This window comes from Ranitomeya variabilis, chromosome 2 (genome assembly GCF_051348905.1).
Source record: "Ranitomeya variabilis isolate aRanVar5 chromosome 2, aRanVar5.hap1, whole genome shotgun sequence".
Taxonomy (NCBI): domain Eukaryota; kingdom Metazoa; phylum Chordata; class Amphibia; order Anura; family Dendrobatidae; genus Ranitomeya; species Ranitomeya variabilis.
This window is the reverse complement of record NC_135233.1, coordinates 788,623,483-788,643,373: the sequence shown is the minus strand read 5'-3', so window position 1 is coordinate 788,643,373 and position 19,891 is coordinate 788,623,483. Positions and strand designations below refer to the sequence as shown.

The 19,891-nt window shown below is 44.8% G+C and overlaps 1 protein-coding gene across 1 annotated transcript in view; it reads left to right on the top strand.

Annotated features, from left to right (window-relative positions):
* Nucleotides 1-19,891, top strand: part of BCKDHB (branched chain keto acid dehydrogenase E1 subunit beta) — a 301,882-nt gene that overhangs the window by 77,027 nt on the left and 204,964 nt on the right. The gene's annotated exons all lie outside the window — the stretch shown is intronic.

The window sequence follows — 19,891 nt, the reverse complement described above, 5'->3', positions numbered from 1 at the left end:
TTCCACCAATTTTTTCGTGATCAAACCTTGGCTCAAAGCTCTTTCCAGGATCACAGACAGTTCATCCTGAAAAGAGGACATAGGATTAAAAAATAATTGCCGATAGCATTTAGAATCGTTTAGCAACTTATTTGCCTGTTTCTCATATTGACTAGTGGGCCAGATTACCAAGTTTCCCCCTTTATCGGCAGGTTTGAACACAATATCGTCCCACTTTTGCATTTCCCTTAAAGCCAGCCATTCTGGTTTAGAGAGATTAAAATTACTTTGATGTTTCCGTGCCAAATCCTCAATGTCCTGTGTCACTAACTTAGTAAAAATTTCCACTGCCGGGCAGAGATTTAATGCCGGGAAAGTTTTACATTTTGAAAACAAATGTTGAGGAATCATACTCACATTAGTTGTTCCTGTATTTTCTTCCTCTAGAGCGATCAAGGCCTCCAAGGCCTCCTCCTCAGTGGTTGTAGATACAAAATCTCTGTTAATTTTGGAAGCATGCAATTTTTTCAACACCAATTTCCTTGCAAACAAGTGAGTATCCTTCACCGATGTGAACGGGTCTAATTTGTTAGAGGGAGAGAAAGTCAATCCACGTTGTAACACCTCCATTTGTTCCCCGGTTAACACATGCTTAGATAAGTTAATCACCTGATATCGATCTCCTGGTCTACCACCTTTATGTGCTTTTTGGAACATCTCAGGGAATTTCTTCCTTTTTTCCGTTCCTTTAGATTGGAGGTCACGTGACCCTTCCACATCACTGGTAGATGCTACACTGTCCCCTTCTGAAGTGAAGGACCTATCAGATTGTGTTCGAATCCTGCCTCTTGGGCCACCTTTTGCCCCTTTCAGCTGCCATCTGAAAATTTTATTGGAGTCATAGTCCTCAACGTCACGTTGGTACTTCTTAGATTTTTCTTGACTAATCTTCTCCTCCCATTTCAAAGCATCTGTTTCTAACTCCTTGGACCATTTATTAAACTGGTCCGCACTCATCTCTTTAGTTAGTGACAGAGAGATGGACTCCAGTTCTTTGTCCAATTCTACCAAAGAAGAGGTGTTGTTCTCAATTAGTATTTGGATAAATTCTAAGGAGCATTTGGATGCTGCTGCCGTCCACCTTGTAATTAAATCCTTATCTCCTAGTTCATACGTAGGATACAATTGTATTCTCAGCCCTCTTGGGACAATTTTTTGGTCCAAATAATTTTCAAGTGTAGTTTTATTCCACCATAATTTGGTTTTACGCTGTAAGGTATATCTGTATTTATATATTAAATCCTTGTGACCTATGGTTGTGTATTGCCCTTTCGGGGGATTCTCTTCATTTTATATGTGTATATATATATATTAGGCTGTCTATGAGGAATTATGTTGTATATGTTTAATTATATGTTTTTTATGGAGATTTATGTGAATGGGATATGTTTTGTATGTGTAATGATGGATGTCTTGTTATCAACTGTTTTATCTATCTATATATATATATATATATATATATATATATATATATATATATATATATATATATATATATATATATTATATTGATTTATCAATGGGGTTATCAGATGGGTTAGGCTAGCCCCCCTTCTTTGGCACGCTTCACTTTAATGTCTTTTTGGACGGCACTTTCTCTCTATTTGGCCTTTTGGCTGCTATATAGCCCTATGCACTTTAATCATATGTATCTAATCACTAATGCACTTTATATTCTTCTATTTATTGTATTTATTCCTTGGAAGTATATATACACGGCATTTTTGCCTATATTAATATAAGCTTGGATACTGTGGTCACTATGTATTCTGTACTCACTTAATAAATTAATTATTAAATTACTATATGCACTTTAGTTATTTATGCACTTTATTTATCTATTTATTTGTTAGTTTCCATGGGGTCTATTTTTTCAACTGTGTTTGGCTCATGTACCCATCTATGGAGAGCCTTATTATCTTCGGGGCTATTATCTCTTGCTATTGTTTTTAGTTTGACACTTAGCCATTTAGTATTTTGGTTCCTTTGTCTCCTGTGTGACTGTGCGCATGCGCTGATCGCCATCTCCGTGCCCTTCTGACAGCGCCAATGGTGATAACCGCTTGTGTTCCACTGCGGTTCACCGGGCGGATGTCATGAAGGGCGATTACATCCGGAGGTAGCTGGATCTGCGCATGCGCCGGTAGGTCATTTCAGAAGACCGCTTGTTACTTGCCGACGTCATTTGGTGGGGAATTCTCGGCACGGAATTGGTTAGGGGATCCCATAAATAATCACTCTACCTGGGTACGGACACGCCCCCGGAAGAAGCCAGGGCGAAACGCGCGTCGGGGCGCTGGGAAGGAGACGTGGGAGGACGCACATCAGCCACTTTTTCATTTGGTGAGCACCTCTGTATACTTTTCCTCTCCTCATGCCATGCACGATTTGTTGTTATTATAGGCATATGGGGAGTGGGTAGGTACGGAGATTTCAGTCTGCCTAATTACTTGGGACCGGTCATTATTTTCCTATAGTGGATGCGATGTGCACCTAGAGATTTATAGGCCCAGCTTATATTATAGGTGGATAGGTGCTCTTGGATACACATATTCATCTGTCCTTGTGGACATTGTTTGTACTGTGCTTCCCACTTTCCTCCCATGAGGTACTATCTAGAGGTTATGCTGTAGCTTTTTTACACATATATTTATTTGTATTGTTGTTATTTTCAATAAATTGATTTGAAATCTATTTTTTGGTTAGCTTCTATTTGAATGACAGTGACTCTGCTGCCATCTAGTGGTTTTTTCATGTACTTTGGAAGTACCATACGGTGTTTATGGTTGGACTTGTTGGTAAAACTAGTTTCACACTAGCGTCGGGAACAACCCGTCGCTGTGCGTCGGGCCGACGTTCCCGACGCTAGGGTGGTCTCCGCCGCACAACGGGGGCAGCGGATGCATTTTTCCCACGAATCCGCTGCCCCATTGTGAGGTGCGGGGAGGTGGGGGCGGAGTTCCGGCCGCGCATGCGCGGTCGGAAAAAGTGGACCGTCGGGAGCAAAAAACGTTTTTTTCTCCCGACGGTCCGCTACCACACGGCCAAGCGTCGCAAAACGGACGCGACGTTTGGCAATGCGTCGCAAATGCGTCGCTAATGTTAGTCTATGACGAAAAAACGTATCCAGCAAGAACTTTTGCTGGATGCGTATTTTCGGCAAAACGACGCATTTGCGACGTATTGCAGTTAACGCTAGTGTGAAACTAGCCTTATACACAAATAGATATGGTACAATAAAATAGTGGTCTTTTAGGACAGTGTGCCCCACAAGGTTGCTAAAAGAAGCATGCATTTTTCTTTTTTTTTTTTTTTTTTTTTTTTCTTTTTAACAAATAAATCACTTGCGTGGCTCACTGTGCTTCATCCTTACTTCTGCTTGTGTGTTCAAATTAAATCAAGGGCATGTTTTATTTACCTTGTACATTTTTCTGCCATTCTATAGTGGCATGTAAAAGTTTGAGCACCCCTTGTTAAAGTTACTGTTATTTTGAACAGTTAAACAAGTTGAAGATGTAGTGATCTCTAAAATGGCTAAAGTTAAAGATTACACATTTTATTTTTGTATTTTAGGCAAAAAAAGGTAATATATAATGTCATTTTTTTACATTTTAAAGATTACCAGCCAAAAGTCTTTCAATTCTTGTTTAATGTCTTTTCATCCATTTTCTTTGGAAAATTCTTCCAGTTCTGTGAGACTACTGAGTTGCCTTGCATGCACTGCTCTTTTTAGGTCTAGCCACAGATTTTCAATGATGTGCAGATCTAGGGACTGTAAGGGTCATTGAAAACCTTCAGCTTGCACGTTTCGAGGTAGTCTGTTGTGGATTTTGACGTGTGTTTTAATATAATTATCCATTTGTAGAAGCCATCCTCTTTTCAACTTCAGCTTTTTTTTTACAGATGGTGTTATGTTTGCATCAAGAATTTATTGAAATGTAATTGAATCCATTCTTCCCTCTCCTCTACCTGTGAAATGTTACCCGTTCCATTGGCTGCAACACAACCTCAAAGCATGATTGATCTACTGCTTAATGGTTGGCAAGATGTACGTTTCCTGAATTGTGCCCTTTTTTCTCTACACATACCTTTTATCATTGTGGTAAAAGCTTTAACCTCTTCGATACACAAGATTTGTTTCCAAAATGCATCAGGCTTGTTTAGATGTCCTTTTTCATACTTCTGACATTTTATGGTGAGGAAGCAGGATAGATTTTCTTCTGATGACTCTTCCATGAAGGTCATTCAGAGACACCTGTAGAGTAGAACAATGTACCACAACTCCAGAGTCTGCTAAACCTTCTGAACATCTTTTGTAGTCAAGCAAGGGTTCTGATTAGCCTCTATAGCAATCCTACCAGCAGCTGTCACTGAAATTTTGCTTGGTCTTCTGGATTTTATCTTGACCTCCATTGTTCCTGTTAACTGACATTTCTTAATTACATCTAGAACTGAGGAAAGGGCAACTTGAAAACAGTTTGCTATATTTTTATAGACCAAGCCAACAAATGAGGCCTAGCCACATCCTGCAAAAAATGACAAAAAGTGCAAAAAATTAACGCAGATGATAAATACATTAAATGAGGTATTGGTTAATATTTTGGCCAAAATAAATATGCTCGCACCCACGTCACGGATCCTCATACTAGCGAGTCCTACCACTAATATAAAAAAACAGCTTATATAGAAAAACTCAAAAAAACACATACCATAAGATACAGCCTTCCCAAAACCCTATCTGATGGCAAATGCACATCTAGCAGGATTTTGTTGGCTTGGTGAATTGGGGCGTCTGTCCCTGTGTGTTGCATATTATAGTGCTGGGCAGCCCGCCTGTTAATGCAAGGGCGTCATTAATAGGCTGCAAACCAGACATTGTTCATCACACTTACCTGTGTGACTGACGTTCTATGCAAGCCATACAAATGTGCATTTTTTCTACTAGGCAGCCAACCCCTCCATAATCTGGTATGTGTGGGGGTGGCTGTTTTTATCAGTAGTTTGCACCTGTGCTGCCCCTTGCCTTTATCAGTGGAGGCCTGATGCATCCTGCTATATGTGCATATGTCATAAGATAGGGTTTTGGGAAGGCCGTGTCTTATGGTGTGTTTTTTTGAGTTTTTCTATGTTGGCTGTTTTTTTGTTTTTTTTGGGGGGGGGCACAAGGTTAGACGAACCTGAGTTTTTATAAGGTTGTGAAATTTGCATCATGTGGCCTTTCCTAATAAAGATGGTGTACGAGCCATAGAGATAACAGGCTAATTAAGGTCTCAAACCTTGGTTAAAGTTATCTGAGCACACAAATCTCTAAGGGTACCTAAACTTTTGCATCAGCCCATTTTCCTTTTTTAGTAATTTTTAAAATGTAAAATATGACAATTTCTTTTTTTCTTAAAATACAAAGTACATGTGTCCTCTTTCAACTTGCTTACCTGATCACAATAACAGTAGTTTTGCCCAGGGGTGCCCAAACTTTTTGATGCCACTGTATAGTAGATGCCTTGTTGGTGGAATAGGTTTTTTTTTTTTTTTCTTCAGATTTAAAATGGTGAGTTACTATATTACCACGTCCTAAATCTATTCTGTAATTAGAAAATACAAGTTTCACAGAAACTTATCTTGACCTGATGGTTTCCTGTTGAACCTGGTAGCGGATGTTTTGCTTGATTGGCTGTTAGCATTGGCCCATAGAAAGTATGGACGGACCTGGCTGTAGATAAATATTGTGTAAGCTTAAGTCCCGAACGTTGTATGGTAGATATCGGTGGTTTGGCCATGCACAGTGCCAGATTAAACATTGTCTCATGCAAAGTGTTTAATAACATACGAAATTTTCCTTTTACAACAAAGAAAATCCGCTCAGTACACATACATTTCAGTATCGCAAAAATTTGTCTTGGATTCATGCAATGTTACTGCAGATTCTGTTTGCGTTTAGACTTTCACCCCATTTGGCCTAATAGTCTTTTTACTATTTAAATGTTGTAAATTTCTCTGAGCTTTCATTTTTATTTTTATTTATTTTTTTGCCGCTGGTTCTTATTAAATGCAGAATCAAAATTGTATAGTTTTTTATGGTATTATTTTACGGCGCCATCTGTTTTATAGAGGTGGTTGTGGTGTTTTCTTATGGCTGCTCTTGGCTCAGAGACGATCTGCCCTGTTTTTCTTCATTATCCTCAGGTTTAGGCCTCATTCACATGTATGTTTGAACACTTATATGCAAAAAATGGTACTAGTGTTTTAGATCAGCGTGCCATCCGCGTGTCCGTTTTTCACTTTTGGATAAATAAGTAAATTGCGAAGCTTCAGCCGTGTGCTGTACGTGTTTTTCACAGACTCATAAACTTGTTTTAGCTCTTTTCATCAACGATACTGGAAAACAGTCCACGAGAAGACATGGGCACGTGAATAACGCCTTAGGTTTATAATGAATACGTGTTGTATTCATGAAAAAAAAAATGAATACAACATGTACGAGCAACACGGACATCTGAATGAGGCCTTAGTGATGTCAGCAGGGAGGAAGAGGTATTTTTTCCATTGGCAAAATAAACTGCATTAGAGAAGACCCATGGTCAAGAGAGGGTGAGAATGCACCTATGGCATCAACGTAAAGAAAAGAGAGCCTTTAGCAGACTACAACCTTTTACCTGGCAGCATATTCCACAGATTACTGTGGGCAGGCTCGGTTCACACTTGGGCTATACGCCCAAAGTCCCAACCAAGTCAATATCATGAGAGAACTATTGGTACCATTATTGTTGGGGTATTGAGCATGCTAAGATAATACTGCAGTTTACTATATCTATTATATGGGGTTATATCAACATATACATATGACTACAGGTTAATGTGTGTTATTATTTTGGTTGTTTTCTTATATTTGTAATATTAAGCCTGTATATCATTCTGTTATTGGGGTTATTGTAACTATGGCTAGGAGACACTGTATATTGGTACATTATTGTTATTTGATCAAGCACTTTATATGTTAATTATGCTTTTCCATATACATTATATATAGGGGTGATGGTCATTTGGTCCTGTATTCAGGCCTTGTTTCAAGTGGTTTTATTATGTGTTTGTCTTTTTTGAGGTGCAATTAAAGTTTGAAATATTTTTTGTTAATTCTATGGGTGTGCATACCATTATTGGTCCAGTCTTTTCTCTCTTGTGGTTCTATTATTCGTTACAGACCAGGTTTTTGCACCCTGTTTTCATGACCTATACAGGGGTGCGCCCCTTATATATATAATTACTAGCTATTGAACCCGTTCTACGCCCGGGTGGCGAGCATTTATATTGGTATATGGCCTCCATCCTGGTATGTGCTGCTCTCATCTTGCTCTCCCATCCTGTCATGTGCTCCCATCCTGCATCCCCATCCTGTCATGTGCTGCTCCACCATGTCATGTGCTGCTCCATCCTGCGCCCCCATCCTGTCATGTGCTGCTCCACCGTGTCATGTGCTGCTCCATCCTGCGCCCCCATCCTGTCATGTGCTGCTCCACCGTGTCATGTGCTGCTCCATCCTGCATCCCCATCCTGTCATGTGCTCCCATCCTGTGCCCCCATCCTGTCATATGCTGCTCCATCCTACACCCCCATCCTGTCATGTGTGTGCCCCCATTCTGTCATGTGCTGCTCCCATCCTGTGCCCCCATTCTGTCATGTGATGCTCCCATCCTGTGCCCCCATTCTGTCATGTGCTGCTCCCATCCTGCGCCCCATCCTGTCATGTGCTCCCATCCTGTGCCCCCATCCTGTCATGTGCTGCTCCCATCGTGCGCAATCATTCTGTCATGTGCTGCTCGCATCCTGTGCCCCCATTCTGTTGTAATGTGCTGCACCCATTCTGCCTGTTCCTGTTTCCATTCTGCCATATGTTGCTCCCATCTTTCTCTCTCCGGCTCTACTGCCCGAGTGCGGCTGTGCTGAGTGCGGGCGGCTGTGCTGAGTGCGGGCGGCTGTGCTGAGTGCGGGCGGCTGTGCTGAGTGCGGGCGGCTGTGCTGAGTGCGGGCGGCTGTGCTGAGTGCGGGCGGCTGTGCTGAGTGCGGGCGGCTGTGCTGAGTGCGGGCGGCTGTGCTGAGTGCGGGCGGCTGTGCTGAGTGCGGGCGGCTGTGCTGAGTGCGGGCGGCTGTGCTGAGTGCGGGCGGCTGTGCTGAGTGCGGGCGGCTGTGCTGAGTGCGGGCGGCTGTGCTGAGTGCGGGCGGCTGTGCTGAGTGCGGGCGGCTGTGCTGAGTGCGGGCGGCTGTGCTGAGTGCGGGCGGCTGTGCTGAGTGCGGGCGGCTGTGCTGAGTGCGGGCGGCTGTGCTGAGTGCGGGCGGCTGTGCTGAGTGCGGGCGGCTGTGCTGAGTGCGGGCGGCTGTGCTGAGTGCGGGCGGCTGTGCGTGGCGGTGGTGAGTGCGGGCGGCTGTGCTGAGTGCGGGCGGCTGTGCGTGGCGGTGGTGAGTGCGGGCGGCTGTGCGTGGCGGTGGTGAGTGCGGGCGGCTGTGCGTGGCGGTGGTGAGTGCGGGCGGCTGTGCGTGGCGGTGGTGAGTGCGGGCGGCTGTGCGTGGCGGTGGTGAGAGTGCTGCGGCAGACTGGTGCTTCAGGAATCGGCGCCTGCGCAGTCTGCGCTTTCCGCCGCCATTTTCTTGAAGACACACTGAGGTTTCCCACAAAATTGCGCCGGAAAGCGCGGACTGCGCATGCGCCGATTGCGGGAGAAGGGAGACATTCATTGGCCGGAGTCAGGGGGCCTAAAAGTAAGAAATCGCTGTGGCATGAAGTGCCACAGCGTAATGAGGGCGGGATCCTGTGAAGACGCTACCTGATTTTGTTCCGCCGCCATTTTCTTTCTCCTCCTGGTGCCGGAATCGGCGCCTGCGCAGTCCGCGCTTTCTGGCGCCATTTTCTTGAAGACACACTGCAGTGTCTTCAAGAAAATGGCGCCGGAAAGCGCGAACTGCACAGGCGCCGATTCCGGGAGCAGGACCAAGAAAATGGCGGCGGAAATGAATCAGATGGCGTAAGTAACAAATAGCTGTGGCATGAAGTGCCGCAGCCTCATGGCACAGCAATTTGTTACTTGCGCTACCTGATTCATTTCCGGCGCCATTTTCTGTGTCCTCCTGGTGCCGGACTCGGCGCCTGCGCAGTCCGCGCTTTCCGGCGCCATTTTCTTGAAGACACACTGCAATGTGTCTTCAAGAAAATGGCGCCGGAAAGCGCGGACTGCGCAGGCGCCGATTCTGGCACCAGGAGGAGCAAGACAATGGTGCTGGAAAGGAATGGCGGGCGTAAGGAACAAATAGCTGTGGCATGAAGTGCCACAGCATAATCAGGGCGGAAATATGTGGACGATGTCCCCCTGCTCCCGACCCCCTGCTCCCGGCAGTCCGCGCCTTCCGGTGCCATTTTTTTTTTCCTGACACTATAATGTAACGCTAGGAGCGTCGCGCCTGCGCAGTCTATAAAGGCTTCGGACAGAGTGACGCTCCCCGCCTTATATTATAGATAGCCTTCAGCAGACTACAACGGCGTAGAGAAGGGAAAACCCGTGTAGAAACAGAGGTTGGGGGTCGCGTAAGGCCCTACAGAGGTTGGGGGTTGCGTAAGACCCTGCAGAGGTTGGGGGTTGCGTTAGGCCCTGCAGAGGTTGGGGGTCGCGTAAGGCCCCGCATAGGTTGGGGGTCGTGTAAGACCCCGCAGAGGTTGGGGGTCGCGTAAGGCCCCGCAGAGGTTGGGATCTTGTAAGAGGTGATGGTGTGGCCCTTTTTATCCCTTTCCCAATGTGGGACTAGATAGTATGTCCTATGTCTGATTTGCAAGGTTCTTTTGTTGTTGTTGTTGTTGTTGTTGTTTATTTTGCTGGGATTACCTAGCTCTGCACCAGCACAATAGACTGATCTAGTGACTATTGTGAAAACTAGAATTTTAACTTTATATAGATTTTCAATGCTAAATTAAGAAAAAAGTTATTAAATGCAACAAATTTTAAATAGTCATTTTCTGATTATATCCGTTTCAAAGGAAGTAACAATATGGCCAGTGCAATGGAAAGGAACTTTTAGTTGTAAATGTGCACATTTTCATTGTTTAGATTTGAATAATATATAATTTGTGTTTCCTGCTGGCGGTATGGGTGCCCTAGCTATTTCTGTTGCTCCATTTGAGGTAATTTGTAAACGTAGGTTAATTGGAATTGACAGCATGACAATGTTTTCTTCCGTCGGTGACGCACATTGTTTTTCTTAACCTGGACACTGCTTTCACCTGCAGTCAGTAGTGGGACTAGAATACGTGAACCATTGACATTGGCTCTGCCTTTGACGCAAGCATGGAGATGATATCCTTTAGCTCAATAGATCTTATTAATATTCATTGTCAGAGGAATTTAAACTTTGACAATCACATTTCCTAAATTATGTTTGTACAAATTCTGTTATCCACCTTCATCTAACAAATTACTGTTTTGTGTTTGGTGAAATTATATTTGTATATTTATTAGTCTGTTTGCTGCTTTACTTTCCAATTAAGTTTGTTCCGTTTTTTTTTGTAATGTTTCATTTTTACAATGATCTATCCTGTGTGAAGCCTTTTTATGTATCCACGAAATAAATCATAACTATGATTATGTTAAATCACTCTCAAAGAGGACCTGTCACTTGCTCTAAAAATTGAGTTAAATACCTTGTAAAAATGTTAGATTTATTGTATGGTAAAATAAGTGTTCTTTTACTCCGGTGTACAGGCATGATCTAATGAATGACAGCAATGCAACATTCCCCAGGGGCCTAGTTTCTTTTTCTTTTTTGTTCGCTTAGTATTTTTGATCATTTGGACGGTCATATTCTTTTGTGTGAAAAATGATCACAATGGCACTACATCATCATGAAGAACAGAGTACTTGGGATGCTTTGATTTGTGCTCTACTTACGAAATGTTCAAATTTTAATTTCCTGTTGGATCAAAAAAGCGGAGATATGTTTTAACATGTTGGTTTGAGTGAAATACTAATATAAAATTTTAAGCCTTGTTGAAGATGTTTTTCCAGCTCAGTTTCTGTGCTTTTCAGTATATTCTGTCAAAATGTTTATTTCCTTTATTACTATTTTATGGTTCCATGTTATGATGTAATGAGTCTGGAGTGGTACTTGTAATCTGAATAGTTGTGACCAAAAGTTTTGTGACCGAAACAAACTTTGATTTTTCACAATTTTCTGCTTTGTTTTTAGATCTTTCTTTTTCAGTCTGAAGGGGGGGGGGGGGGGCATCATGAAAGAAAATAACTATCCCAGTCCCCTGCAGTTCAATCCTTGTACTTCCTGCAGAAATTCAGTCTGTCCTTGGTGTTTCTCTTGAACAAAAAATGGCGTCTTTGATGCCCTTCTTGGCACCAGACAAGCCCACAAATGACTTTGCCTCTGTGTGTGCAATTGCCTGCTGCCATTCCTGAGCAAGCTCTGCGCTGGTACTGAATTTACCTGCAGCTGAATCCTATTTAACTGACGGCCCTGGCACCTGCTGGACTTTCTTGGGCACCCTGAAGCCCTCTTTTCAGCATTTGAACATCTCTGAAGTTTTTTATGATTCGACTAATAGTTGATTTAGGGGCAATCTCACAAGCAGCAATGTCATTGCCTGTTAAGCCCCCTTGATGCAAAGCAATGATGACTGCCCATGTTTCCTTGAAGTTAACAGAAGAAAGCAATGATTTCAAGCGCCAGCCCCATTTACAGCAACCAGTCTGCTTTTATAATTTAATCAGCATGAGTGTTATCATCTGCTTTTTTTTCATTAACTCTCTATCCTTAGCTGACGGGAAGATCACTGAAATGATGTAAGCACATCATATTGGGCATGACTGAAATTCTGTGGACATTGGATTTTTGTGATTTAAGTTATTTTCATCGTATGAAATGACTTTGCAATTTATTGCAATTCATGTGATCCCTGTTCATAACAATCTAGAGCGAATTCAATTTAGCGCTATAAAACTTGATGCAAATGTAGTTTTTTTTACCAAGTGCTCCTTCTCCCTTCTGCAATGGTATGTAACAGATCAGAGTGTTTGGCCTTCTACTTGCATGTGCACACATTCAGGTTTTTTCGCATTTTTTTCGCGATAAAAACGCTATAAAAACTAATTAAAACGCATACATTATGCATCCTATCATTTAGAATGCATTCTGCATGTTTTGTGCACATGGTGCATTTTTTTTCCGTGAAAAAAATGCATCGCGGTAAAAAAAGCAGCATGTTCATTAATTTTGCGGATTTTCCGCGTTTTTCCCACAATTCTATGCATTTGGAAAAAAATGCACAAAAAACGCACAAAAAAAGCGTAAAAAACGCATGCGGATTTCTGGCAGAAATGTCCGGTTTTTGTCAGGAAAATTTCTGCAAGAAATCCTGACGTGTGCACATACCCTAACACAGGACAGCCCACTGATAACGCCTCCTTCCATGTAGTACAGATCAGGTGGGCACGATTTGCTACTGGCTTGTAATACCAGCTAGTCTTCATACCGAGCCTAAAGCCATGTGTTTGTTTGTAATCTCATTATGTATTTTGCACTCTGCCTGAAGGCCCCGTCTCACTTAGCGACGCTAAAGCGATCCCGACAACGATACGACCTGTCAGGGATCGTTGCTGCGTCGCTATGTGGTCGCTGGTGAGATGTCAAACAGTGAGATCTTCCCAGCGATCGCTGCTGCGATCTCACTGTTTGACATCTGACCAGCGACCTGTAGCGACCTGTACAACGATGTCACATGGGAGCTATTATGACGATTCAGTGTCTGAGTCGTCAACGAGGTCGTTGGTAAGGTGTCAAACACAGCGATGTGTGCTACCCAGCGGGACCTCAACGATCAAAAAAAGGTCCAGGCCATTCCGACACGACCAGCGATCTCACAGCAGGGGCCTGGTCGCTGCTACGTGTCACACATAGCGAGATCGCTACTGAGGTCGCTGTTGCATCACAAAACTTGTGACTCAGCAGCGATCTCGCTTAGTGAGACGGGGGCTTGACACCCTGACTTCTCCATGATTTAAGCCTTCTTCTTCACTGCTTATCTGTGACATCCATAGCTTTCCTTCTACACATCGATATTTCACAGATAAGCTGTACAGTTGCAGGATCCAGTAAGCAAAAGAACCAGATTTGTTACAAATGATCGAAAAACGGACAGCTCATTAACAGATCCATTTTCCACAGACTTCAATGTTTTCAAAAAACGGATCCAGCAGACTTCAGTTATTTAAAAACGGACTAAAAAGTTGTGTCTGCAACGGATTGCTGCTGGATCCATTCTAATTGATTTACTACTGGACATGTGAACATAGCCTATAGTATGCCTGCTTGTCTGTGTAGTATTAAGGAGCATGCAGGGAATGACTGTGACTTTCACAGACAAGCTGGGAAGAATCACACATCACAGTGGGAGTCAATCGGGCAAAGCACAAACTATGAAACGGCATCAGAAACCCGCACAGGACATCAGGTTCTGTCAGAGGGCTGCTTTGCATAATAAGGAATGACAAAGGCACACCTACCTCTTGAGCTGTGACTGCATTGAAAAAAAGCATTACCAGGGAGCTGTTTGCTTCGTATGCAAGCCTGCCCTGTGATCAAACCTGATGTTACATGATAGTGCAGGTTTATAATGTTTTAGAAGCAGCATTGCTAGCGTCCTATGAGATCAGGGGCTCGAGCCCCAAAGTGCATGTCTCCCCATTAGGGTTGAGCGAAACGGATCGTTCATTTTCATAAGTCGCCGACTTTTGGCAAAGTCGGCGTCTCATGAAACTGACCCGATCCCTGTGTGGGGTCTGCCATGCGGTACGCGACTTTCGCGCCAAAGTCTCGTTTCAATGACTCTAAAAGCGCCATTTCTCAGCCAATGAAGGTGGACGCAGAGTGTGGGCAGCGTGATGACATAGATCTCAGTCCCCACCATCTTAGAGATGTGCATAGCAGTGATTGGCTTGCTTTCTGCCGCGTCACAGGGGCTATAAAGGGGCGTTCCCACCGACCGCCATCTTACTGCTGCTGATATGAGCGTAGGGAGAGGTTGCTGCCGCTTCTTCAGAAGCAGGGATAGTGTTAGGCAGGGTACATAAAGCCACAAACCGCTTGTGCTGTAGCGATTTCCACTGTCCAACACCACCTTTTGTTTGCAGGGACAGTGGAAGCTACATTTTTTTTTTCCTCAGCGCTGTAGCTCATTGGGCTGCCCTAGAAGGCTCCCTGATAGCTGCGTTGCTGTGTGTGTACGCCGCTGTGCAAACCAACTGCTTTTTTCAAAGCACAAATCCTGTTGTTCCTTCCTTTCTGCACAGCTATCTTGTGTGTTTGTCCCCACTTTTGTGTGCAGCAGTCCTTTTTATAGCTGCCTGCCATACTTTCCTGAGATTACTGCAGGGAGATAAAGATTGGCAAGTCTGCCTCTGTGCCAGTCCTGTGTGTGGCATCTTTCTCTCATTCTGTGCCACCGAAAACCACTGTGTAATACTTGGCCATTTATTTTTTTGGGGTAAATTCTCCCTGTAAAAAAAAAAAAAAAAAAATAGTGGGAGATAAAGGTTGGCAAGTCTGCCTCTGTGCCATTGCTGTGTGTGGCATCTGTCTCTCATTGTGTGCCACCGAAAACCACTGTGTAATACTGGGCCATTTTTTTTTTTTTGGGGGGGTAAATTCTCCCTGTAAAAAAAAAAAAAATAATTAGTGGGAGATAAAGATTGGCAAGTCTGCCTCTGTGCCATTGCTGTGTGTGGCATCTGTCTCTCATTGTGTGCCACCGAAAACCACTGTGTAATACTGGGCCATTTTTTTTGGGGGGGGGGTAAATTCTCCCTGTAAAAAAAAAAAATTAATAGTGGGAGTCTGGGAGATAAAGATTGGCAAGTCTGCCTCTGTGCCAGTCCTGTGTGTGGCATCTTTCTCTCATTCTGTGCCACCGAAAACCACTGTGTAATACTTGGCCATTTATTTTTTTGGGGTAAATTCTCCCTGTAAAAAAAAAAAAAAATAGTGGGAGATAAAGGTTGGCAAGTCTGCCTCTGTGCCATTGCTGTGTGTGGCATCTGTCTCTCATTGTGTGCCACCGAAAACCACTGTGTAATACTGGGCCATTTTTTTTTGGGGGGGGGGTAAATTCTCCCTGTAAAAAAAAAAAAAATATTAGTGGGAGATAAAGATTGGCAAGTCTGCCTCTGTGTCAGTCCTGTGTGTGGCATCTGTCTCTCATTTTTTGCCACCGAAAACCACTGTGTAATACTTGGCCATTTATTTTTTGGGGTAAATTCTCCCTGTAAAAAAAAAATAATTAATGGGAGATAAAGATTGGCAAGTCTGCCTCTGTGCCAGTCCTGTGTGTGGCATCTGTCTCTCATTGTGTGCCACCGAAAACCTAGTGTGTAATATTGTTTTTTTTTTTTTTTTTTTTTTAAATTCTCCCATAAAAAAAAAAAATAGTGGGAGATTAAGATTGGCATTTCTGCTTGAGTGCTGGTCCTGTGTGTGCCATCTGTCTCAAATTATTGGGGCACAGAAAACCTAGTGTGTAACATTGGGCCTGATTTTCCTTTCAGTGTCAGGCACCTATAAAGGTATATATAAATCCAACAGAAGTTTGAGTTCACCTTATAAGTTGTTTTACAGTAACAAATACCATTACTTTGGTTACGTTTTGCAAACAATGAGGAAGTCTAGTGGAAGAGGTCGTGGCCGTGGGCGGTCATTGTCAGCTGGTAATGATGGTAGTGGTGGTGGAGCATCAGGTGGTCGTGGTAAAAGCAGTACAGCACCTAAGTCTCGAGTTGTTGAGCCAGGTTCGTTGTCTGGCTACACAAGGCCTCGAACGCTCTCTTTTCTGGGAGTAGGAAAACCACTTTTGAAGCCGGAGCAGGAGGAACAAGTATTGGCTTTCATTGCTGCCTCTGCCTCTAGCTCTTTCGCCTCCTCCTCGGAAAGTGCCAAATGTCAGAGCAGTGCATCGTCAGTGGATGCTCCCGGTCAGGAACAAGTCGCTTCCTTGTGTCCTTCACCCAGAACAACAGTGAAGGATGCGTCAGTCGACAGAACAGGTTACTCCATGGAGCTCTTTACACATACCGTTCCTGGGTTAGACAGTGAAATGGTTAACAGGCCATGCCCATTCAAAGTTGAATCGGACATGGAGTGCACAGATGCACAGCCACAGCCAGATTACTATGCTGTTCCTTTGACTCAGACCAGAACATTGCTCTCGCAGTGTACTGAGGCAGAATCAAACCCAGCGGAGACTATGGTGCCCCGTCACGAACGCAATACCACCAGCTTACACGGTGACACAGACGAAGTTGCACACGACATAGAAGAGGAGGTCATAGATGACCCAGTTGTTGACCCCGATTGGCAGCCATTGGGGGAACAGGGTGCAGGCGGCAGTAGTTCTGAAGCGGAGGAGGAGGAGCCACAGCAGGCATCAACATCACAACAGGTTCCATCTGCCGGGCCCGTATCTGGCCAAAAACGCGTGGCAAAACCAAAACCAGTTGGAGGACAGCGTGGCCATCCGGTTAAAGAAGCTCAGTCTGCAATGCCTGAAAAGGTATCCGATAGTAGAAAGAGTGCAGTCTGGCATTTTTTTAAACAACATCCAAATGATCAGCGCAAAGTCATCTGTCAAAAATGTTCAACTACCTTAAGCAGAGGTCAGAATCTTAAAAGTCTAAATACAAGTTGCATGCATAGACACTTATCCACCATGCATTTGCAAGCCTGGACTAACTACCAAACGTCCCTAAAGGTTGCAGCACCCTCGGCCAATGAAGCTAGTCAGCAACGCTACATCCCTTCCCTCACTGTAAACCCACCATTTCCCGCACAACCTGCAGTATCTGTGCAGCTTTCGTCGCCAGGCCAAAGCAGTCAGGGAATCACCAGGTTTGCAGTAGGAAACACTGCATGTAGGGCACCGGCAAGAATACCATCTCCAACCCTCTCTCAGTCACGCATGTCCACCGGCACCACCGCTAGTTCCACGATCTCCAGCTCTCCAGTCCAGCTCACCCTACATGAGACTCTTGTTAGGAAAAGGAAGTACTCATCCTCGCATCCGCGTACACAGGGTTTGAACGCCCACATTGCTAGACTAATCTCATTAGAGATGATGCCCTACCGGTTAGTTGAAAGCGAAGCTTTTAAAGCGCAGATGGACTACGCTGTACCATGCTACGAGCTACCCAGTCGACACTTCTTTTCTAGAAAAGCCATCCCAGCCCTCCAACAGCATGTTAAAGATCGCATCGTCCATGCACTCGGGCAGTCTGTGACTACAAAGGTGCACCTGACAACAGATGCATGGACCAGTAGGCATGGCCAGGGACGTTACGTGTCCATCACGGCACACTGGGTGAATGTGGTGGATGCAGGGTCCACAGGGGACAGCAATATTGGGACAGTTCTGCCTAGCCCATGGTCAAGGAAAGAGTTGGCTGTAGGCGTTCGCCCCCCCTCCTCCTCTTCCTCCTCCTCCTGCAGAAGCGAGAGCTCGTCCACAGACTGCAGTCGCACATCCACTCCATCCGCAGCTGCCACTGTTGCACACCAGGTGTGCCATTATGGGACAGCTAGTGGCAAGCGTCAGCAGGCTGTATTGGCAATGAAGTGTTTGGGCGACAACAGACACACCGCGGAAGTTCTGTCCGAGTTCTTGCAGAAAGAAACTCAGTCATGGCTGGGCACTGTACATCTTGAGGCAGGCAAGGTAGTGAGTGATAACGGAAGGAATTTCATGGCTGCCATAGCCCTTTCCCAACTGAAACACATTCCTTGCCTGGCTCACACCTTAAACCTGGTGGTGCAGTGCTTCCTGAAAAGTTATCCGGGGTTACCTGACCTGCTCCTCAAAGTGCGCAGACTTTGCTCGCATATCCGCCGTTCGCCTGTACACTCCAGCCGTATGCAGACCTATCAGCGGTCTTTGAACCTTCCCCAGCATCGCCTAATCATAGACGTTGCAACAAGGTGGAACTCCACACTGCACATGCTTCAGAGAGTGTGCGAACAGAGGCGTGCTGTTATGTATTTGTGGGAGGATACACGGGCAGGCAGTTGGATGGCAGACATGGAGTTGTCAGGTGTGCAGTGGTCGAAGCTACAAGACCTGTGTCAAGTCCTTCAGTGTTTTGAGGAATGCACACGGCTGGTTAGTGCAGACAACGCCATAACAAGCATGAGCATCCCCCTAATGCGTCTGCTGATGCAAAGTTTGACGCACATAAAGGAGCAGGCGTCTGCAGCCGAGGAAGAGGAAAGCCTTGATGACAGTCAGCCATTGTCTGGTCAGGGCCGTGTAGAGGACGCGGTAGCGGGCGAAGAGGAGGAGGAGGACGAGGAGGATGATGGGGATGAGTACTTTTTTAATGAGGAAGCTTCTCCTGGGCCAACAGAAATTAGTGTCGTTGCAAGGCCGGGTTCTGTTTTTTAAGGGAGACAAGTGACGTAGATTTGCCTGTAACTGCCCCTCAAACCAGCACAACCGCAGATTTGACAACTGGAACTTTGGCCCACATGGCGGATTATGCCTTACGTATCCTCAAAAGGGACCCACGCATTAGTAAAATGATGAGCGATGACGATTACTGGTTGGCCTGCATCCTTGACCCTCGCTATAAAGGCAAATTGCAAAATATTATGCCACATGAGAACCTCAAACAAATATTAGCAACCAAATAAGCTACTCTTGTAGACCGTTTGATTCAGGCATTCCCAGCACAAAGCGCCGGTGATGGTTCTCACACAAGCTGCAGGGGGCTACAGGGCAGAGGTGTTAGAGGTGCACAGATCAGAAGTGGCGTTGGACAGAGGGGTTTTCTGACCAGGTTGTGGAGTGATTTCGCAATGACCGCAGACAGGACAGGTACTGCAGCATCTATTCAAAGTGACAGGAGACAACATTTGTCCAGTATGGTTACTAACTATTTTTCATCCCTTATCGATGTTCTCCCTCAACCGTCATTACCATTTGATTACTGGGCATCCAAATTAGACACCTGGCCTGAATTGGCAGAATATGCATTGCAGGAGCTTGCTTGCCCAGCAGCTAGTGTGCTATCAGAAAGAGTATTCAGTGCTGCTGGTTCAATATTAACCGAAAAAAGGACTCGTCTGGCTACCCAAAATGTGGATGATCTCACCTTCATTAAAATGAACCACTCCTGGATTTCAAATTATTTTGCCCCACCTTTCCCGGCTGACACCTAGCTTTCCTATAAAAAGGTCTTGCTTGTGGACTGGTCTTACTGAGTGTTCCAATCTCTTAATTTGCAGCAGCTGTTTGTCCAGCATACGACATGTTTACACCTCCCCCAATGGGAAAACTCCCCCCACGGGGCCGTGGTCTCGCCACTTGGCGCAAGCACCCGTTACAGTGCTGTTTGTCTGAAGAGGTGGGTGTGCCCGCTTTTGGTCGACGGCACTGGCACTGGGTCCCTCATAGTACAATGAAGTGTCTCTGGCGGTGGTGGTGCGCACCCAACGTCAGACACACCGTTGTAACATGAGAGGCCCTGGGACGGTACCGCCGGCCACAAGAGAGTTCACCCCCCCAGCTCAAACTGTGCTCTACCACGTGCAAAATTATCTCGCACAGCTCCACCAATGTTTAGTCTATGCGCTGACATCATTCAATGCCTGGCACTGACAATACCAATTTGTTGACATCTATGATGCTAGTTAAAGTAGTCTGGGTCAGTGTCCTATATTGACACCAGTAAATACTTACTGCCAAATTACTTTGTCAGAAACTCAGCAGATGAGCCCACCCCTGTACCTGAGTATGCCACACTTTTGTTTTTGTTGTTTTGCGAGACAT